This window comes from Thermobia domestica, chromosome 18 (genome assembly GCF_964235325.1).
Source record: "Thermobia domestica chromosome 18, izTheDome1.hap1.1, whole genome shotgun sequence".
Taxonomy (NCBI): domain Eukaryota; kingdom Metazoa; phylum Arthropoda; class Insecta; order Zygentoma; family Lepismatidae; genus Thermobia; species Thermobia domestica.
The window spans coordinates 149,546,004-149,570,356 of NC_137471.1; the positions used below are offsets into that span (position 1 = coordinate 149,546,004).

The 24,353-nt window shown below is 34.9% G+C and overlaps 2 long non-coding RNA genes across 4 annotated transcripts in view; one reads left to right on the top strand and one right to left on the bottom strand.

Moving 5' to 3' along the window:
• LOC145674904 (uncharacterized) overlaps positions 1-24,353 on the top strand; it is an 81,931-nt gene that overhangs the window by 45,115 nt on the left and 12,463 nt on the right. The gene's annotated exons all lie outside the window — the stretch shown is intronic.
• LOC145674927 (uncharacterized) lies at positions 14,817-24,241 on the bottom strand. Of its 3 annotated transcripts, XR_014129079.1 has the most exons (5): positions 23,630-24,241; positions 21,133-21,473; positions 18,517-18,695; positions 16,401-16,560; positions 14,817-15,347 (listed from the first exon to the last, which is right to left on the bottom strand). It is a non-coding gene; the product is annotated as an uncharacterized LOC145674927 (long non-coding RNA). The 3 variants fall into 3 exon arrangements; XR_014129078.1 differs by lacking the exon at positions 21,133-21,473 and having other exon boundaries at positions 23,630-24,063; XR_014129077.1 differs by lacking the exon at positions 23,630-24,241 and having other exon boundaries at positions 21,133-21,629.

Here is a 24,353-nt window from a genome sequence, read left to right on the forward strand (position 1 = left end):
TGGTATAGGCAACTTAGTTGGTTAGAATATAGCATTTCTCGAGATAGTTGGTTGTTTTTTGGCTGTCCACAGCATATTGAAACTTTGGGGGTAGCTTTTTGGTTTTATTGTCGCACATTCTCCGAAAATATTCCGAAATCTGAAGACACCTTTACTAAGGAGGGTTTCCGTAACTGGAATAAGGCCGTAGATAAATTCGGTACTCATGAGGCAAGTAATGCTCATAAGACTTGTATTTCTAAGGCTGCAGAATTTCGAAACGCACTATTGCACGGATCAGTTGCTCGTAAATTAGACGAACCAAATAGTTAACGGCAATAGAATATATTTGAAGCACTTCTAGATAGTATTTGTATTGTGCTCGCCGATGTGTTCCTCTTAGAGGCCATAGGGAAAAGAACGAAAGTGAAAATAAAGGCAATTTCTTATTGCTAAGATCCAAAGACAATGACGTGATTTTTCTGTATTATGTTAACAAAGAAAAAACCTTTAGATACGTTAGTCCCGAATACCAAAATCAATTTCTAGATTTAATGTGTGAGTATATGCTGGGAAAAAATAATTGATCGTGTGAAGACTGCAGGTATATATAGTGTCATCATGGATGAAACTCAAGATTTGAAGCGACATGAACAAGTATCAATTGTTTTGCGATACTGTGATGAAACATTAAATGTTCACGAAAGTTTTATCGGGTTTCACAAAAAAAAAAAAAAAAAAAAAAAAAACACGGTGAAAGTTTATCCAAACTGTTAACAAATGTGTTAATATCACTGGGTCTGAAAGTAGATAACATCCGAGGACAATGTTACGATCGTGCAGCCACAGGGACAGGGACATGAACGATTTATCCATTTATATTCATTGATACGCTCACATTTTGAACTTATGCATTGTTGATGTGTGCGGAGAAGCGTCTGCGATTCGAAATATATTTGATGTTCTGAGTAGTTTGCATTCCTTCGTAGAAGCGCCGTCAAAAAGGCACGCTATTTTTGAAAATATTCAACGTTAAGGAGAAAACTTAAAGCATTTAATAACATTAAAATCTTTGAGCGACACTAGATGGAACTGTAGATTAAAAGCTATTCGTGCAGTTTTAGAAAATTTTGGACCAGTAGTTGAAACTTTAGAGGAAATAGCAGATCACGATCAAATTTACGGCCCAGACGCGCATTTCCTGTTAAAAAAAAATGTTCATGACTTTTTATTTCTGTTTCGTCTTAAAGTGATGAGACGTGTTTTTGAATACACGAATCAACTGTCCATGCACTTACAGAATACACGTGTCAATTTTTCTACTGTGAAAAATTTGTCGCAAGCCACTATCTGCAGCCTTCAGTCCTTACGGAGTGAAAAAAGTTTCAATATGCTGTGGACAAAAACAGAAGAAATTGCAGAAACCATGGGGTGCAGTGTACCGAACGTTCCACGAAGAACACGAGTCTCACGAGCATTGGATGGTGATGATACTTCTTTCGAGTGTAAGACAGCAGCTGAATATTACAGACCCGAAGTGTATTATTCCATTATTGACATCCTTGTGGCAGATATTAGCAATAAAAATTCAAAGAAAATGATATGCAGGTTCTTCATTCCCTCCAAGACATCTACACAAGCCATCAGGAGAAAGTATCACAATTGACAGCAACACCTGCAAAATCCCCAAAGTTGAACTGATATCAGAGTTAACAGTTTTCTCCAATTTGTATGTAGAGAGATGAGACTGAAAATGATTTTTCATCGCGTCTATTTTTTTTAAAAAAAAATTGAACCTTTACGAATTCTTCCCAAACTTGAACCAAGTTTATAAGACTTTTCTAACCGTGCCTGTCAGTTCCGCAACCAGTTCCTTTTCGCGCCTGAGACGGCTAAAAACATACGTTTGTAGCACTATGGGTCAAGAAAAATTTCGTGGTTTAGCTGTGTTGTGCTTAGAAAGGTCTTACGACATTAACGTTTCTCAGATTATCGACACATTTGATTCAGAAGCAACACTTCGAGGAAGGCGACTGCAGCTCCATTTACAGTTCAAGTCCAGCTTCCATATCATTACATTTAGCAGTACGCGAAATATTAACTTATTAAATCAAAATTATAAATGTGATATTTACTGGCTAATATTTGGATTTCCTAATATTTTGATTTCCATGTATTATTGATAAGCAGTATTTCTTTCAGAGAGTGAGACGGGCCTACCCCTCCATACACACACACTCAAGTGCAAAATACCATTCAGGCTAATTTTAAGAGAAAGTCAGTATATCAAGAAACATATGTTTAACTATAATTTCCCTCTTTATTTTTAAAATACCCTCTTTGGAAAATTTTTCTGAAAGAAACACTATTAATGAGCTGGCGTAAACAAATATGTGGATATTGTGCTGATAGGTTGTTCCAGGTAATTCCTTAACAACATTAAGGCTCAGGTCAATATGACGGTTTGGGCAAAGATCAGGGGAACATTGGCTAAGTGGGGCTTAAAATGGGCCGAACGCACAAGTTCTGCGTTCCAGTAAGTCAGTGTGGTGTCCAAATTCAGTTCCTGTGCTGTACTTGTCTCGCTCCAAATTTGTATCTTTTCAGTTTATTATTTTCAAATTTTACGCAGATTAATATCCTATTAAAGCACGATAAAGAACTAATCTAGAACTTTTCGTTCTGCGTCATTGTGTTCTGCGAAATTATTCTAGGGAAAGTCGTTCCGGCTATTGACTAAAACAATTTTTAACACAAAGGCAAAGGTTTAAGTTTAGGTCTCATCCGCAAAAACTGACGTAAAGTTAGGCTGGATATCTGCCGGAGTAGTATTTCTATCATTCCCACACTCCAACTACACAATGATGATCCAAAATCAGAGGGGTTTCTCGAAACTACGGTGCTAAATATTTGGTTAAAACATTAGAAGCAAATGTATGGTTGGTTTCAAAAACTGACAATTTAAGGTCGAAGACTTGGAAATTTGTGAATATATTTTTGTCGAAACAAAGAAAAGTTTACACGCGCACAAGTGAACAATGTATATTATATACTTCTAATTACAGCTTGTGAATCTTACAGTCAATAAATAAAACTTGTTGTCTCTTAATAATGAAAGAAAAGAAGAATCGCAGTTCACGCTCATGCCATGTAGCTGCCACCGCAAATTCAAACTTTATAATCGATTTTTATACCAAAGGCAATAATTTGAAATATCTTGCTGCTTTCAATCTAAAGTAGGAATTAAAATATACGCCTGGTTGAATTCTCAACTTTCTGTGATCAGTTGTAAATGTATAATGCTCTTTCTTAAACTTCCATAGGGAGAGAGCATACACAACTCAAAGAAGCATGGAGAGATGTATGCTTGCAATAACCCGGAGAGATAGAAAAAAATTTACATGGATCAGGAAGATGACAAGAGTGACCGATATCATCGCGAAAATAAAAGGACTCAAGTGTCAGGGAGCTGGTCATATTGCAAGAAGAACACGATAGGTGGACAAAAGCAATCCTTGACTGGATCCTAAGGGAACGAAAACGATCTAGAAGATGTTGTAATACAAAACAGTGTGACGAAATTAGGAAGCAGTGTGGAGTAACATGGAAACGAACTGCCGAATAAAGAATTGGAGAGACCTTCATCCAGCAGTGGGTCGACAAAGGTTGACAATTATATATATATATATATATATATATATATATATATATATATATATATATATATATATATATATATGTGTGTGTGTGTGTGTGTGTGTGTGTGCACGAATGTTTTGCCCCCCGACCATATGGGCCAAGGTTACGCTTATGCATCCATGTGTTTAGTGGAGCTGCTTGCAGTCTATGTACACCCCTTCATGACGACCATGTTTCCCAACTGTAGTGGCAATTTTCGACAAGATAATGCACCATGTCACAAGGCCAGGAGTGTGATGGAGTGGTTCGAGGAACACAGGGCCGAGTTTCAAATAATGTGTTGGCCCACCAACTCGCCGGATTTGAACCCAATCGAACATATTGGAATATGATTGAACGTGACGTCAGAGCGTATCGCCTCCCTCCACGGAATTTACAGGAATTAGGTGACCTGTGTGTGCACATGTGGTGCTAACTCTCTCCAGCGTCTTACAAAGGATCATTGCGTCCATGCCAAGAGCATTCGCCGTTGTTATCCATGCCAAAGGTTGACAAACTGACAATTAGATAGGTAGTCATAATGTTCTGGCTCATGTGTGCGTATATTTTAACTCGTATATTTTGTCTCGACTCGAATTTCGAGACGTCTCGACTCGAATTCGAGTCGAGTCGAGACAGACACCGTCGAGTCGAGACACGAGTCGAGACGGAAACATATTTTCGAGTCGAGACAACATTTTCTCGAGACGAGTCGAGACGGGCTTAAATCTCGACTCGACTCGACTCGTGCGCATCCCTACACGTACTAAATGCATGGATATTACAATTGGACAATAAGATTGCTCATTATACTTACGTATACAATACAATATGTAGAATGTTTTAAGATTGTAGAGTCAAGGAGGGAAGTCTGGTTGGCAATTATTAGGGCAAGAGTAGCCTCTAGGGGGCGCTTGCCTCCTTGCCCCTCTCTCGCTTCGCCACTCTCACTATATACTAGCAACAATAATAAGAGAGAGAGAGAGAGAGAGAGAGACTATCCTGGCGATACAAATAGTTGATGTTGGAATGATCTCAAAAAATTCCTTCATATTGGAAGTATTTCATGGAAGCTTATGTCAATGAAATACATAAAAAAATAACTCGTGGTGATCATTCTTTCAATATTTTTTCTTTCTCTTCTATTACTCTTTCTATCCTACCCTATTTTCTTGTTATTCTACTCTCTTTTTTGTGTGTGTGAGTGTTGAATAACCTCCCAAAAATTTTAGGGGAAGGAGATGCACCGTAGCAACCCCGAAATCAATGCCTCTGAATGTCATTCTTTTGTTAAGACTACTGAGTACTAGAACGCCAGGACGATAATAAATATTGACTATAATCTTTCTGAACGATAACCAATCGAGTACTTATAACTTTGTTATTATCATATGCACATTTCTCAATAGTCATCAGTGATCAATTTAAGCTAAGAACAAGAAAAATAGAAGAAAATCTTTCCAAAAAATAAAAATAAAAATAAATAAATGAAATAAAATAAAGAAACAACGTCATTTACTATTTAATTAACAAAATAAGATACTTTCCCTAAATTGAAACGCAACTTAGTATCATTTTTTTAATTTTTTTTTTTCAAATAAAGCCAGTAAGGTAGTTTCGTGTGAATACATTCATTAAAATGACGCTGAAATATTGGTGGACTCTGCAACCTCGACGACATATTCGTACGGTATAATATGTGTGTTTATCAAGTTTTTTCATGTAATTCTAATTCTTACAGTTGAGATCAATCACATTTGCCTATTAGTCTATAACTCACTTAACCTGTCTCCATCGCCTTCCTCAAAAGATTTAAATATAAATTCCATGATAAATTTTCTTAAAAAAAAAAAAAAAAAAAAAAAAAAAAAAAAAAAAAAAAAACATTGGTCGAATGTGGTCTAACTTCATCTGATAATTTCAAATATCATAATTTATTATACTAGGAATAGGACGACAATGAAGTAGTGCTTTCTTCCCAGTTTTAAATAACATATTTTTCTGAAATTAAGTGCTGTCCTTGCTGAGTCAGGAAAGATGTTACCGAGTTTATTGCTATTTTTTTTCCGGTCCTAAATATTTTTTACGGCTTGAAATCTTCTTTTATCTACTTTGTAGGCTACCGTTCTTACACATTCAACAGCAATTCGACACGTGTACTTTATTGTTCAGTGCTACAAATTGAAAGTTACCACCAAACGGAATTCGTAAAACGGGTCCAAGGGCTCTACAGAGGTTAGATCTTCTACCGAATACTTTTTCATTCTTTCCCTTTTTTAATAGTAGGCAATATACAGTGGAAAGAACAATATCACTTCTGTGCAGCAGTTTCTCATAAGAAAAGAGACGTTGGGGGATTTTTTTTTTTTTTTAGCTATATACACCACTCAAATAACAGGCAGAATTCTTTAAAACCTATTTACAAAGGCAATCGGAAAAACAAGTTCACTTCTCTGCTTTCACGAAACATTAACATGAATGACACGTCCCGTACCAAAGAACGAAAGAAGTTAATAATAATAATAATAATAATAATAATAATAATAATAATAATAATAATAATAATAATAATAATAATAATAATAATAATAATAATAATAATAAATATCATGAATGTATTACAATTATTCATATTTCATTTTATTTGTTATATTAGTGATACTTAATTTTATCTTCCTCAATCACACGTCATTGTTGTGCTTATTCACTTGAAACAAATCTCTCCTCAATATTGTTCTGCTTATTTACCCAGCACGGCGCTCCTTAACAAATTCGCAACAAGCACTGCCTTCTACATCCGTCCGCTCCCTCTAGTAAGCGAATCGAGGAGGCGGTGGTAACAACAAGGAGACTGTAACATCATATTTATATGTCACCTCTCCCACTCCCCCGGGGTGCCATAGGGTCTTATCCCATTGAAAATGGATTATATAGCGTCTTTACTGTTTTACTACATTTCCCATAGAAAATTCATTCCTAAAAATAAAAAAAATAAAATAAAAGCAAATAGAGGCTTACTACTAGTACAGATGAATAGGTAGCTGAGAGATCATCATGAACAAGAACCGTGCTCGAATTAGACGCCAGTTCTCAAACCTACGCATGATAATAATACAAATACAATTGATATTGTGGATTTATATTATGTAGGCGCAAGACTCGTATTTCCGCTCACCATAATCAACTCCGCTCCGGTTACTCCGTAACTTGGGGGGGGGAAGGAGCTATTCATAAAAAATACAAATAACAATAAAAATATTTTCTCATGAAAGCTGACCCCAATGCCAGCCATGGAAGGGCCCCCTCAGGATCCGCGCCCTTGAACATAATTATCTGACGCCCAGGATTCTTCAAGGCTAAAGGGAATGAATATTAGCATATTTTTCAACAACCTCACACGAATTACTGTCTTTATCATATTAACATATATATAATTTCACTTTATCTGTTTTCATTCTTTTCTTATAAAACAATATACGTATATACAGTTTAGTTGAGTTTCAGTTTAACGTCCCGTTCAGCAGCGAGGCTATATGAGACGTCGACCTACTGATTAACGTGGAATCCGAAACACACAGAAAATAATAGAACAGTAGAATACAGTGGCAGCATTTACATTATTTATTGTATTTTTGGGTGCATCATATCAACGGTTTAATACTACATAGATGTTGTATTTGACCCCCCCCCCTTCCGCCGGAACGTTGGACACCTTCCAACCAAAATTTCTGGGTGAGCACCTGTTGTTATTTTAAGTTTGTTTGTGCTACGAGTACTATTATATTCATTACGAAATTTATATTGTTTTTACTTGTGAAAATGTTTTCTCATGGATAAATTTACTCACAAGGCAGGACACCACGGTGTAACACGCCAATTGTGATAAGATTGCACAGACATAGAGAACATCGAAAAAGAGCGACACGTAATTTAAATATATCGGCCAACAAGCGCATTGAAAGGGTTGGGGGTGGGGGTTGTAATCAAAATGAAATCGGCCAATGATGGTTGCTGACAAAATTTAGTTTCTGATTAATTTTTTATCTAATTTCTTTCCATGTTCAGAAAGTTTAAAACGGTTAGTCATTTATTTTTTAACAGCGTAGGTTTTGTCGTAACGTCTACTTTGTATAGGTACCTTTGTATTTTGAACTTTTCACAGGATTCCATTAAACTCTGTAATTTTTTACGTTTTAAAGATAATGTGTTCAAACCAAAACCATATGAAATATAATGACATGGCCAACATTCTGTGTTCTGTGGACATTGAGACGTACTTTAGAACGTAGAATAAAGAGCTCTGAACATTAAGATTGGAAACCTAAAAATTGCCATTTTGGAATGTAAATTTTCGATAATAGACAACGTCCCAAACAAGTTTCAGATCTCAGAACCATATAGTTGACTTCTCAGGAATTTTTAAACATTCCTAATTTTCAAAAATGTTGTATTTTCACTATCAAATATCTCAGGAAGGACGCAAGTGAAAAATCTCAAATTTTCATAAAATAGACTATAGTTTTGCAGTAACAAGCGAGTAAAATTGCATCACCGAGACTTGTGTAGTTTCTGATTTTTTTTCTTCTCTGTGACTTAATTTCAGGACACGTCATAAGACTTGGATGTAAACTATGTATCGAAAGTCAAAATATCACGACAGTAATGTTAAATGGGCAAAGTGTGCACACTTTATGAATCATATCTTGTACAAAAGTAAACAAATAATAAAAAACGAAACACGTCTGTCCTTTATTTTTTGCCTATAGCGCTGCTGTTAAGACATCAATGAGGTAAACAGTTTACTAATTTGTGTACATATTTTGGCACTGATATTGAGATTACGACCTGTAAGAATTGTGAACTCTGTGGGTGAGAGTTTCCGGAGAACCTTAGTAATAGGCACCCATACCTTGTCATTCGTTGGTTGGAAAAAGTGTATAAAAAGATCGTTATTTACCTGACTGATGTCTTCAATTCTCCGAATCCATCATTTCTTGGTGTAAATACATGCTACGGTGCCATTAGGTGCAAATCACCACATGCTATGTTCTGGAAGTACTTAAGTACTGCTATCAGTAAATTCAACTGGTTGTGAATATTCATAACATCTGATTTTTGTTTGTGTTAGAGATACAAATCTATGATATGATCTGTTACTGATAATTATTTTACAAATATCAAATCTCGAATTTCTTGCTGTTTGACCGCACTTCCGCTCTTGAAACGTTGATAAATTGTATACCTCAGGCACTATTAACACAAAACCTGAACATCTCTTCTGCTGTTAAAATGGCAACTTTCACGTAATTGCAACAACTTATAACTGAGAAACTACTTAAGTCTCAGTAATGTAATTTTACCCACGTATTACTGCACAACTATCGTTTATTTTGTGCAAATTTCGGATTTTTCACTTTAATCCTTCTTCAGATATTTGATGTTGAAAATAAAACTTTTTCGAAAATTCGCAGTTTAAAAACTTAAAAAAAAAATCAACTATATGGTTCTCAGAACTAAAACTTGTTTTGTAATGAAATTTGTTATGGAAATGACCAAAGAAGATGGCAAGGTTCAGGAAGAAAGAAGAAACGCGAACATAAAATATCTGTTTTTCTTTGGGTGCATACGACTCCCGTATGCGAAAGAGACGCAGATTAATTCCAATGCACGAAAATGGGGGGACACGCAGGAAGGATGCACACGCCGTTCATATAGACAGCCAGCAAGACAGTCTTGCGCAGTGGGTTTCATACATCGCGTAATGGGAACAACGATGAGATGTATGTTGGAAATGAAAATCTGTGTATGCAGTAGTAACACATAAAGAAAAATGTAGCCATCACTGTTATATTGTATGTGCATTTTCGCGGTGATGTAATGTTGGTAATCATGCGTGGTACTGATATTATTGTTCCTGTTTATCTTACATACGTGGACCACTGTTATTACATTCAACTGTGGTACTCATTTTTTTTTATTACGAGATATACGCAACCCAATGTACAGCACTGCCTCGCGGGCTGCCTATACGAAGGACTTTTGCATCCTTTCTGCGTGATCTCCCATCTTCGTGCGTTGATATGAATCTTCGTCCATTTCGCATACGGGCGACGTATGCACCCAAAGCAAAACCCATATTTCATATTTTCGTTTCTTCTTTCTTCCTGCACCTTGCCACCCTCTTCGGTCATTTCCGTAACACATTACGACAATGTTGTACACGTGATTGGTCCATTTCCGGATGTAATGCTTGATTCGCATGGGTGTGTTCTACCTCATTGCCTTGTGTCGACTATATCGTTCATTTAATCTTTTCCCATGTCTCTTCTCGTTCTCCGTATATTCCACATAATCTCATTTTTACCCCATTTTAATGTTCCTATTTGACCCTTTCCATGCGCATGTTGGCCGATATAAAAATAAGGGTCGCTTCTTTTTCGATGTTCTTTACGTTTGTGCAATAGTATCACAATAGGTATGTTACACCGCGGTAACCTACCTTGTCATACATATGATGTCATTCTTTTCGGCGCAGAGTAACATATGGAAATTCATTCGCAAATTTGGACTAGTTAGAATCAAGCTATGAGTGAAAAAAAAAAGTGTTTTCCGTAATCAGCTAACTCTTAAGTATTTTCTAACGAAAAATTAACTAAAATAACAAGTGGAAATGATCATTAGAGAATGAAAATATGGAATGAATAGTGAACATCTTACATTTTCTTCTAAATATCCTGAATATTTACAATTATGTATTTGGCTGGGCAATTCCTACTGAACACTCTATATAATGGTTAGCTCACTCTATATACTTTAGGTAACTTTCATTAAATTGTTGAAGACCTCAAACGAGCGCTTTCTGTTGTCTTGGAACATGATTAACAACAGCATCACGTGAACTTTTACATAAAATATATATTATCATTTGAACACCCTGAAGAACGTTAAGAACTTGTTACAATTCCGATGAATACTTCACTATAATTTGTAATTGCGCAAGATTCTCTAACCTGCGTAGACTAGAAGAAGTAGACCCCTATGTTCGAAAAAGTTTCAAACAACTAACAAATAGCATAGAGCTTGATTAACATGTACAAAGTTTTTGATTGTATCTCGTATATATATCATAATTGTTGAAAGGCACTTGCCCTCTTGTCTCCTTCAAATGTCACCCATATGTAATGTGCAACAAGAAATTAACTTAAGTTTTCCAACCTATTTGATTATTAAGAGAACAATTTTCATGAAATGCCACACCTACCGTTGAGCTACATGTCAACACTGGCACTCCGAAATGCCAGTCACTGGATTTGAGCCTCGTTCTCGCGAAGACGAAGACGATGCAGTCACGTTGTCCCTTCCACAGCTTTTCTCTCTATGGATTTCCTTAAAATCTATTTGGAAGACAGGCAGGTAAAATAGGTGATATGCGATGAAATGGATATAAGTATGTGTCATTTCCAAAACATAACATTGTGCATTATAGTAGTTAAAAAATAAAAGTGTCATCCAATGTCTTCTCAACTTCTATAAAAATGAAATACAAATACAAATATGAACACACTATTTGTAACTACAATTGTTTTTTTTACCAAAAGGAAATAACCCCTAAATCAGAAGTAACGAACTTCCAACTAGGAGGTTTTATCCGCATTACAATATACTAAAACACAATTCGTCTAACTAAATAGCTTTATGTCCTATGGAACCCGGTGTTTCAATGCAGCATTCACAAAAGCTCTCCATTGACTTGTCCTTAGCCAAATGGATCCTGTTTCTTATTTTTGCGATAGCCATCTTCAGGTGTCCTATCTACTCCTATGTCTTCGTAATGGTCATTTTCCAATTGGTCTTCCAGTTAATACTTTGAAAGCGTTCCTACTTTCTTTCATCCAGGCAATATGATTTGACCACCTGAGCCTCCTATACTTGATAACCCTAACAACGTTTGGTAAACAATGTAAATTATGTACTTCCTCGTTATGAAGTTTCCGCCATTCCCATTTCTGTTCCTGTTGGGTAATGTGTTTCTTTTCAGGATTTTGTTTTGAAATACTTTTAGTCTGCGTTCTTCGTATCGTCTAAACTTTGCAAACATAATGTACAACGCGATCCTTCTTTTCCTCATTTCATTTATTTCATCCTTCGTTAATTCTTCTCATTTTTGGTCTCGAAGCGGCGGGGTCCGGACCCCCCCTTGGCTACCTGCCTGGGTGAAGCATCAGATGATGAATCTTTATAAAAGTTCCATTTTTTTCGGAAACGCCAGTAATCGTCAGATTATTAACAAATATCAGAGAATTATTATTACGATGCTCCTTGAATGGTCATAAAGGGGCTACAGCTCCCTTCCCAAAAAAGAGAAAAGAAATCACCATAAATATCCTTAGTAGGGACATACCAGAAGAAGGTACAAGGGGCACAGGGGGCGAAGCATAATTTGGTAGATCTATAAAATTTCAAATTTTATTTTGGAAATTCTAGGGAGCTTTAGATTAATCACAAATGCACTGAAAAAAGTTTGGTCAAATTGACCAAAAAAATAGGTGCTGGTTACCAAATCGTTTGGTCAATATAGCGCCAACCAAACGCTTGGTCACCACCACTAAATCATTTGGTCACGATTTGTTTGGTTGCAGGAACCTATTATTTGGTTACCAGTACCAAATATGCATTTGGTAATTTTGACCAAATAATGACCAAACAAGTAGAATTTGGTTGGGAATACCAAAAATTTGGTTAAAATGAACGAAATTTGGTTCATGGAACCAAATAATTTGGTTGCAAATACTAAACCCGTATTTAGTGAATTTGACCAAACCATTTGGTAGCAATTACCAAATACTGTTGCTATAGGTACTAAACTGAAAATAATACGAGGGTTATCACAAAATTCATGGGAAATTTTTTCTAACGAAAATGGTAACAAAGCAAGAAATTCTTAAACATGCAAATGGAAAATTAATACATATGTAAATATTACGTATAAATTGGATATAAATACACATCCCATAATACGAACAATTATTTTTACTTTTTTTTCTCTCGTGCTATATTCTGATGGAGATGTGTATGTTTACACAATTCCTTACATGTAACGTTTACGTATATGCGAACCTTCCATTTGGATATTTCAGAAGTTTTTGATGCGTGACCATTTTCGTAAGAAAGAAAAAAAAAAGTTGCCATGACTTTTGCGGTAACCCACATATAAAGTTAGAAGTTATTGCTTCTAGTTATTAAGAACTTCTTCACAAATAAGATTTACATATACACTTTGAAGCAACATACGAAATATGTACACGAATACATGTAAATTTAAAATTGTATGTATATGTACACAAAGTTTCAAATCAATTTTTTGAGGAAAATAAAACTATTTAATATATAAAGAATTTACACACAAAATTTTTCTACAAAATCATTTTACTGTAAATAATAATAGTAAAAAAAACAGCAACTGAGTCAATGGCTTCAAAATTAAACAATGATATTAACATCTGTTAAAGTACTGAAAGTAAGATTTTTAGATCAAATGCAAAACTTCAAGAAAAACCGTAAAGAACTTAAAGCAAACTTATGCTGTAATTTTACTCCCAGTAAACAACATTGAAGATTTTTCAAATAAATTAGAAACTAGTTGCTGAAAAACTTCGCATACGTATTTAAAATGTTAATGCAAGAAAAAAGTTTATCTACGACTTTGGTCGGAAATACATATTTACGTAACTGGGGCCAATTTAAGATAATCAGTAGAAATGTTCGCAGGAGCGGCTACAATGAATAAAACAACCGAGAAACGTCGCACACGTGTTCAGAACCTCACTATAAGTAAAGAGTTTATTTGCGACTTCGGTTGGAAAAGCCTAATTACAGAAATGAGGCCAATTGAAGGTAAGTAGAACATACTTACTTTTCCGTAATCAAACGTTTCGGATCAAATTAAAACAACCCTCTCGTATCGAGGTACTCAACCGTATGCAAAGTTCCTCGATTGTTTTATTCAATGTAGTATCCTACGATCAATTTAAATAATTACATTAATATATTGATAAATTGAGAAAACAACCAATTTTGTCACACCAGACCCTTTGTAGGCACGAAATCAAAGATATACAAAGACTGAAAAACATAACTGAACCGGAATTCCAACCTGGAACCTCCCGCTTACCATGCAGATGCGCTACTACTGCACCATTCAGTCCGCTCCCAGAACAGCCATACATTCTTCCACCTTGTGGAACAGCATCGTTATAAAGAGTGAAAGAATGTATTGTTGTTACTGAGAGCGGACTGGGTAGCACATCTGCATGGTAAGACGAAGATCCCGGGTTCGAGTCACGGCTCAGACGCATTTTTTCACTCTTGTATGTCTTAAATTATCTTAAATTGGTGTCATCTGCATAATTAGGCGCTTCCGACCAAAATTGCAAATAAACTTGGTTTTCTTATACTGAGGTCCTGAACACATATTCGAGGCTTGTCGGTTTATTCCTAGAATAGCATGCATGTACATGAATACATGTACATTTTCATGAAGTTCTAATACATGTACACACATATATGAACAAAGTTATAAATCAACTTTTGGAGAAAAATAGAACGAATTTAGGATATAAAGCATGTACTTACAATACTTTTCTACACAAGAATTTTATTATAACTGAGTATAGCAACTGAGCCATACAGACTTCAAAATTAAACAAAAATATTAAATTCAAAATTAAACAATGATATTAACATTTATCAACTGCTGACTGAAAATAAAATAGCATTTTAGGCCAAATATAAATCTTTTCAAAATTACATAACGAAACTAACTGTTTACTGAAGATAAAGTAACATTTTTAGGCCAAATATAAATTTATTCAAAATTAAACAATGATATTAACATGTATCAACTGGTTAGTGAAAATAAAATAACATTTTTAGGCCAAATATAAATCTTTATAACAAAAAAAGTAAAAAACTGTGAGAAAAGTTATAATTTTACTCCCATAAAACAGCATTGAAGATCTTTCAAATAAATTATAAACTACTTTTAACTGAGCTAGGCAACGTGCTCAAGAGTGTGGACATATATTTTAAAACTTTTTTGTGTTTAACGCAGAATTCCCTAAGGAAGGGGAACATCTTTGGCTTCTTCTGCAAAAAGTTGTATATGACATAAGTACTCCTCACGATAAACAGACGATACACTATTGTTGGATATGATTTTTTTTTTAACTGATATGAAATATCTGTAAACAACAGTGGTCGAAACAGATACAACTACTGATATTTTATGCTTGCTTGAATCACGTTTCTCTAAACAAATGTTATTTCAGTACCATGCGTTATACGTAATTAAATGAATTATATGGAATTGTTTGTAACAATGCCTATTTGTTCAATTTGCAAATCAAATTTTATGCTAGTAGCAACACTTATCCTTCATTTAAAGCTCAAACACAGAATATCCTTCAATGGAGTCTTTAGATGTATTGATGAAGGTTGTTTTCGTGAATTTCAAGGGGCCAAATCACTTAGAGTTCATTTTCGGAGGAAACACAAAAATCTATATTGCAGACGAAAGTTATTTAACGTAGCTGTATGTAAAGCAGCTCCTTATTCCGTAATTGCCAACAACGAACACTCAACGAATGTTGCAGGTCTCTCATTTCCATGAAAGGTTGAACATCACCCATTACCTGTTGGAATCAGAGAGAGGTTAACTGATCATGTTACATACTTAAATAATTTTTCTTACATATAAGAACAAAGACACTTCTTCTTTCTCAATAGTCTGAAAGCATTATTTATTGCACATTTACAATGACATATGCATTTTGTGCCTATAAATATATGTTATTTTGAAGCTAAAAAATTGGTAAGTAATACTAATACTGCAAATGTTTTAAAAGCTGTTAAATGCTTTAAAAGCTGCAAATGTTTTTAAAAGCTATTTATATCTGACTGCAAAAACCATTCGTTCAAACAAGGACAGAAGCTACTAAATAACGAAAACTCGACAACTTGTCCTCAAATAGACATAAGAACTTCCTCACTAGCATTTACCAACAGAGAATATAGAACAGATCACATTTATCCTCAGTAAGTGGTTTTGGTTATTAAAATGAAATGAAAGTTTTGAGTTTTATGCCCCACGGTTATGCCGGCTAGGCTTAAGGGGACTGTGATGAGAAATGAATGAAATTGTGTAATGAAGAAAGTGGGAGGTAACTGGAGAACCCCGAGGAAACCCACGCACACGGTGTTTGTTCACCACAAAGTTCACTTGGTGGGAGCAAGGTTAGAACCCGGGACCTCATGCACCAGAGGTGACGGTCTATCACTGAGTTACTGAGGCCACTATTTTGGTTATTAAATAAATGTATCGAGTTCGTATTTGTTCATACGTAATGAAACGTCGTAGCTCAGCTTCACACTCCGAAAACAGGGTTCTTGGCGTAACCTTAATTTTCTTTCCAACGTATGTCTTTGAAGAGTGTGTGTTGGGGGGGGGGGAGAATTATTGGCGGGAACAGTTTTATACTACTTTGAAAGGCACAAGTGACTTTAGTTTACGCTACAATCCTATGTATACAACCAATGTATAACTATTAATATGATCATTACAACATACTTGTTGCAATAAAACTGGATTCAGATAGAAAAATCTACTTCATTCGTACAAGTAATTACAATTTCAAGTTAATGAAACAGAAATAAAGGAAGAATAAAAAACATAAAAATAATATTACCTTCTGTAACACTTTCTGTGTCTAACAGACTTAAAAGTTCGACTGCTGAAGCGTCATGTAGCCGTTTCTTCCTTACTTTTTCCAATTTTTTACTGACAGACTCCCATTTCACGAACAAGGATGTATGATCAGGATATAAGTCTTTGTTATCTTGATCAATCTGGAAATGGAATTCCATTGTATTAAAACATTTACATTGATAACATTATATCATTAATTGTTACATAAACTCAGTGATGACTTCCACGAACATGTGTTCCTTACCATTTGTTATTTTACTTTTCAGTCAGTATCTATTTGTTATAAGAATCACAACTTCCTTTAAGTGCATAAATGAAATTTCTTAACTGTAACAATTTCAATACAAACTACTGGTTACAGCGTGTACTTTTACGGACTTGGACTTGGGTTCAAATTCAACCTGCTTTCCCCTGGTGTTGTCCAACATCTTGAGGAAATTGACTTACTGCTAGCTTAAATAAGTAGACCACAAAAGCCACATACGTAGTGCAAGAAGATGTTACATTGACGATAACTGCCAGTTAGACCCATATTGAGGTTGTGGCATCACGGGCTTTCGTCGTGTTATGATGGTTTTTGGTTATATTGCTTAATATAAACAAAGGTCTATTTACTCGGATAGATTAGGCAAGGATGGGGAAAGTATTGATCTGGACTTAATATCTACATGTACCATCCCGGCATTTGCTGGAATGACTGAGGAAAAACCCAGGGAAATTTCACTCACGATGACCGGATTTGAGCCCGGAAGCTTCCGAACGTAAAGCCAAGGTTCTACATGCTGAAATAAGGACACTAGGGTTTCATATTGATTTGTTAAAGGGCAAAGTGAAGAAAATTCTACAATATTGTTAGGGTTTATCAGACAATAAAACCACTATTTGCCATCTACTGAGAAAAAGGCTTATTGAATCGAAAAGTACTTTATGCATTAAAAAAAAATCACCGTCAAAGTTTCTATTGCTGTACGTATATGCTTGGTTGATACGCAATCACAAGAAAGATTGTTTATCAGTCATGTAAGTATTAAGTGGCCATACATTACGAACACTTGCATTGAGTTTACCTTGCAATGGAAAGAAAGGTAGTCATATTCAGTAAGATAAAAATTGAGAACTGAGATCTCGCTTTCATAAACAAGTGACATAGTGTTGCAAGAACTCAGTTCTCAATTTTTATCTTACTGAATATGACTACCTTTCTTTCCATTGCAAGGTAAACTCAATGCAAGTGTTCGTAATGTATGGCCACTTAATCATATGCGTCTTAAAAATGGAAACAATAATTTTAGGTTTAGAGCATTTGTTTTCAGACTTGCAATTGAGCATTTCATCTAGTTGTTCAAAGCAAGATCGAGTTGCTAATAAACTGAACTTAATACTTTCCCACTTTGTGTTCCATGCGTGGGGATGAATATGTTACAAAAACCAACAAGAAAAATTATTTCCAGCTAAAAAGACATGTTTTAGTTCTTTAAACATGCAATCTGAATACAATGCAAAATATTCACTTTTTGAAAAGGAAACTGCATAAACTTTTAAGATTCATTGATTGTCTCTATCCTCTTTCATCACCGGAGCTACACGGGAGGGAATCTATAATTTGTAGTTAAATCTGAATTACTTTTATACAATTATACACCTACCGGGCATCGAACCGATAACCACCAACCCACAGGCAGTTCAGACCTGCCTCAACATATCTCAATATTCATGAACAGATATTACATAAGAGGACAAGGAAGTAATTTATTTGTCCATCATTTATATATATTTTTATTATGGTTTTATGACAACTAAGGTCTATTAGCTCAGACATACAAATACCTAAACTAGTATATGTCATTTCAATATTTAGTATGACTTTATCCTGAAGGTTTTTACTATTTTCTGTACAAACGCGACACAATTTTAAAGGAAACTTCCGTTCTAAAATGTACGTTATGAAAAAATCAACTTCTGGACGTAAGTAAAAGATTTTATATGAATGTTCTCAGCCCCAAAGAATAATTTAATGCTTGTAAATTATGGCCTATTCAGTAACAACACAGTACTTAGTAGTAAAACAGAATGAAGGTTAATTAAATGAAACTTACCAATGTATAGCCCAAAGGCTGCTTCAATGCTAGCCAAGTTGAAATTATTTCATGAACAGTTTTGCCCTCTTGCTTGCATCGAACTTTCAACGTTTTCTTCCAAAGATCAAGTACTTCCTGCCAGGGCTCGACACTATGCTTTAACCACGCTAAGCTGTTTTCAATATCTATGCCACATTCTGAAAGAGAAGAATAAACTTACCAAACAGATCTGTATTACATTAAAAACTTAGTAATAAATTCCTATATTTTTCAAATATCAGTTAAAATGATTCTATACTTTCATAAGTCCTCTGTACAAGTATTTATATCCATATGTAATATATAATAAAGAAAAGAAAGAAAGAAATATATTTACAAAAAAAAAAAAAAAAAAAAACGTTCTGGAACTGTTTCTGTGAAGCTGAACTTGAAAATTGCCTTCAAATGTTAATCTATATTTCCGGCACAAATATCGAATGCCTTTCATCAGAATGGTTTAATTCTTCAAATATGTGGAACTTATGTAAATTACATGTTCTAGCTTAGTACTTCAATGGTATAACGTAATAGTGGTACTATATAAGTATAATGACTATCTACGACGAAGAAAGTCGCAAAATATTTAGTAATAAATGCTACTTATCATTTCTTATGAACAGAGTAACTCTTGTAATGAAGGATTTGAAGATTAAGCATACAAAATTTGGACTTGTTCAGTCTTGTAAATAGAAACACACAGAATCTTAGTATTGATTAATATAGTGCACTATTTAATCCTTAATAGATTAGTTGGTTGCTTAACTGAAGAGTAGGTGAAAAATTTCTCGACTGTAGTTTTATGTTGTAAACAGTAACAATATCTACACAGTCTCATTATTACCTTATACTATTGAAATACTCAGTTTGAACTGAGCTTGAACGCATATACACTTTAAGTTTTGAGCCATCCTGATGAAAGGCACTCGATATTTTTGCCAGAAATACATGTGAACATTGAAGAACAATGTTTTAATCTTACAGGAATATTTTCAGGTTAGTATCGACTTATATTAATGTGTGTTCCATACGTTCAATTAGCAGAGAAAAAAGAATTAAACGAAACTAAACCATTTTTTAAAACATGGTTCTTGCAAACCCTGGCACAAAATAGGTAAATCATTGGCACTTTTTAAAGTATGATCGGGGCCTCGGTAGTTCAGTGGTAGAGCGTTCACCTCTGACGTGTGAGATATCTTGTTTGATCCCAAATCGCGCTAAGTGACACCGTCTGCGTGGATTTTTCGGCGTTCTCCCTTTCCTTCCCACTTTATTCATTCCTAGTGATAGCAGACAATTTGTTGTTTTGAAGATATTCATTGCAAACTTTTCTGCCTGTTAAGCTCTGTTTTAGAAAAGTCTCAAGATTCTGAGGAAAAAACAAACAACATTATAAATACGATTACGTCATTCAAGATCACTTAATCGAATTCACTGAAATAGAATTTCAATTTTGCATTTCTGTATAAATTAATAGCTGATTAACTTCTGTTGAAGGATAACCATATTTAATAACTATATAAATAAATTAATAAATGAATAATAATTACGCCTAGAAATCAAACTGAGAATTTCTGCTTTTCACGTATTCCTTACACAAATTATTGGTGATTGATATTCAAAAAAAAAAAAAAAAAAAACACAATTTTGCTTAAAATATACAATGTCCCTTATTACATTTAAGTCTGTTTGTTCTATAAACTAAGGAAATTAACTTACGAGGAGCTCACAGCAGCATTGGTGTTTTCACTTCAAACATAATAAGCTCTGTGCAGCTCTAAAATTGCACTATTCTTATAGAACACACTTTTGAAATAACACCATTACTATATACGCGAATCTTTGGGTTTATTGTTTGAAAAATACTAAAGTGTATCGACCTGGCGTGACAAGAAACGAAAGTTGGTATTTTAGTATGATCTATTTTTACTAACTCCAAAAAAATATAAATTTTATAGATAAACGCATTAAAAAAAAAGTTACAATTTTAAAGATCCTGCATATCGTGATATCATTTCGCTTAAATTGAAGTAACCGAAAATATAACTGAATACCAATCTCTTCGCCCACCCAGCTACTCTAGTGGATAACGCGTGTATCCTTGATGTATGTGGTCCTGGATTCAATTCCCGGTGAGAGTACAAAAAAATGCGATCGTTCACTTTCATTAATCACCTGTTTACCTTAGTCTAAACAGCATAATCATGGGACGTTCTAAAAGCTCTTTCAATGTACCTGATGCTTTCCTGGTATCGTGATGCAAATAAATTTTCTCGGGATATCAGCCAGGTGATGTATTCGTTGTGCAAAGTCTCGAGAACAAACATTGTTCTCATGATACTGACCCTGATGATGAGAACAACGTCTGTTCTCGAAACTTTGGACAACGAGCACATCATGTGATTGATATCCCGAGAAAAGTTACTTGCACTAACAAAGATGGAATAAATATAACGCAGGCTGTCACCAGATTAAAAGGTGAACGCCAACATCTTTTACATTTCGACTGGTAATGAATCATATTTGCACAGTTCATATTTGCAGCATAAGTATCACTGTATCAATTCATATTCAAGTGACTAAAGGCAGAACACTTACAAAATCTGTCAGCTTGAAGAGCTTCGAACTCCGAGACTCTGTAGAGAAATTTGTCTCTCGTTTCAGCATCGTATCAGTTCCTCTTTTAGTAGGTGCTGGCCTGGAACAACTGCTTTCTGTAGTTTCAGATCGAACTGACACTGAGTCATCTGTCGTTGACACTGATGGCGAAGCAAATGAGAGAGAACCGTCATCTAGCACATCATAAATTTCAACTGTGTTTGTTTCTACAAATTCCTTAAATTTTGCTCATAATTTTGCACATGTCCCTATTTTGGGAATTAACTGAGTAATTAGTTCATCAGTTAATGAATTAAATGCTGCTTCGTCTATTTCCTGTTCTGAAATATAGATTGAAAGTTTATAATTAACCAGATATTTACTGAATATCAAAAAAGAATTATACACTGGTGAAAGCATTTAAGTTTTATTACACTACCAAGCGAAATTTGGTATGTTACGCGATCATGTGCCACACAAAGAGTATAGGAAGTTGCTCACCCGTTTTTTTTTTTTTTTTTTTTTGCCTTTACAGAAATGGGTGTATTTGGGCTAAGCTAAAGAGAAAAATGTTGATGGTAACTTCAGCTTCATACTGTCAAAGTTACAAGGGTATAGAAGCAACAACAAGAATTTAAGAGCATTTTTAACTCATGCAAATCATTTTGTAATTTGGTACATAACGGGGACATATGGCTAACAATAAGTCTAATGCTAACCGATTGTTTTCAAAGACTAATGTACTTCTAACAAACAATGAAAGATTCTATGCAGAAATCATAGCCTGCCTCCTCTCTCTCTCTCCTCTTTCCAATTTCTGACATTGGTCGTTTTGCTCCAAACCACAGAATTATCTTTTGGAGATAATACACTATTCTCTGAATGCTTTGAAGAATGTAATATTTTCCGAATACCTAATAGAAGTTACCTAATAAGAAGTATACACTCGAATATATATATGGAGGGGGTAGTGGTTCATGTTACGGAAGCACAATTTCGTAAAATTTACAGAAGAAATCTGATATAGTGTACACAAGCTGAATTTTACGTTTACAAGTGGAGCGTTACTAGTGTCAAAGCATGACAAGTGCTATTGAAACTCGTATCATTGCAATATCCCACCTCTTTTCATATCTTTACTTACGCGTATACCCGCCATCACTGACGTGCCTGCTCCCTGCGCTGCCGCTTCGGCCCACCATCTTTGCTTAGTCCTAACTGTTAGATAGCATTCGCGCTTTTTAGTGTCCACCTAGCACAGGTTACGTTTATGCACCGTATATTTATGACAATCAGAAAGTTTTATTTATACGCAAATCGTAAAAGAACTGTGATTTTTTCACAATTACTTCTGGTGGGGCCATCGATATTTACCTGTAATAAGTGAGATATTTTCATGTCGCCCAGCGTAAGTCTTTTAGGGGTCAGTAAGAAGTAAATTAGTGAAAATTATATATTTTTTTAACAATTATTTCGAGTGGTGTACCGAAAGTAAAAATGCACGCTTTTATCAGCGTATTTCACGATAAATATCGATTTCAAAGGTAAGGATTCTATATTTGCGTTCCATGAAATGTTCTTTCAAAATTATGCTTTATATTTCGGATGACATTTAGTATCTCTCCCAAATCCATCGACGGCTCAGGACCCAGTACTGTGACTTAGAGTAAGCTGTTGTTAACTACCTCGTTTATGCGAATACCCACCGTCGCTGACGTGTTTGCTCCCTACGGACTCACATCGTTTCTAACTGTCGGGCCCCCGCTGCTACGCTTCTGTTCGATAGCATAAATGGTTTTCAGTGTCCATATAGCAGAAGTTGGTTAGTGTTTTATGCGTAGTTTTTATGCTATACGTTCACACTGTACTTATACTCATGACTACTTTACATTTACAAATAACGAATGGTAACCCCTACCATGTAAGTCAGAGTCAATACCAAGTTATCTGGAGGAGAAACTAAATAATAACCCATATTTCTTCCGTAAATTTTAGATTTTTGTTCATCTGTAAACTATAAATGCACCAATTTATTTTGCAAACTACTAGCGTAAGTGTCACTTTATTTACCCCTTTCCGGAAGTATCTAGTGGTAATAGAAATTACCCCAACTCTTGCCCCTGCAATTTTATACCCTGCTCTAGTGTCGTCAATTCCCCCTTTATCCATATGTAAGGGGCTAGGTTTTACTTAATAATGCCCGCTCCGGGTTGTAAACTCACTTTGAAACCAGAAATTACTCTCTGTTAATTCTATGAAAATTGATCAAAAATTCCCTAACCTTAAGCGAACCCGTTCCTACAACTACCTTACTCTGCTGTACCCTACCCTACTCTAATCTACTACACCTTTGAAAGCGGTTCTACATATCGATGCGCAGTTGGGCGTGCATTGTAAAGTTTACCCAAGGCGTATTTGTTACGCCAAATTTACAGCCAATAGAATAAGTACATGTGAACTAACAGCAAAAGTAATATATACGAAAAAGTACACTTACCTTGAAACACGTCGATTAGCTGCGGTAAATTCCAGCTTCTTAATAAATTTATATCATGGATCCATTACGTCGTTGAAAAGTAAGAATTACTTCTCACTTCACATCACTGTGACTTCGTTGAGAAAGTTGTATAGTGCACACTACACTCATTTACACACAGTTCTTATACGGTGTCCCTTATATGATTGTTGTTCTACGTGTAGCTATTTTTATTTTTGCGATCCACACTTTCGTAATCGAAATGTTTATCCAGAATGCAAATAAACACATGTGACCTTGTAAATAGACATTTTGGTCCGGAAAACTAAATAATTACCAAATCAGTTAAAATTTGGTTCGCATAACCAAATTAATTAACCAAATGTTCTGACCAAAAAAATATAGTGTTCATGACCAAACACGTTTGGTCAAAATGAACAAATTTTGGTTAAATTAACCAAAAAAAGTGACCAAATGCTCTGACCAAACAAATTTGGTATTCCTGACCAAGCCCTTTTTTTCAGTGTGATACAAAATTAATATTCCGATAATCCTTGCATGTGCCAGTGACTGATATTGGGCTACAGCCACCCTTGTAAAATTCATATAATTTACGATAAATATCCTTAGAAGGGACGTACGGGAAGAAGGTAAATATGCTTTACAGTTAATGTGGAATTTGTCATTATTGTAGAAGAATGTTTCGATTTTTTTTTTAAATCTAGAATCTATTGTAAATGAATAT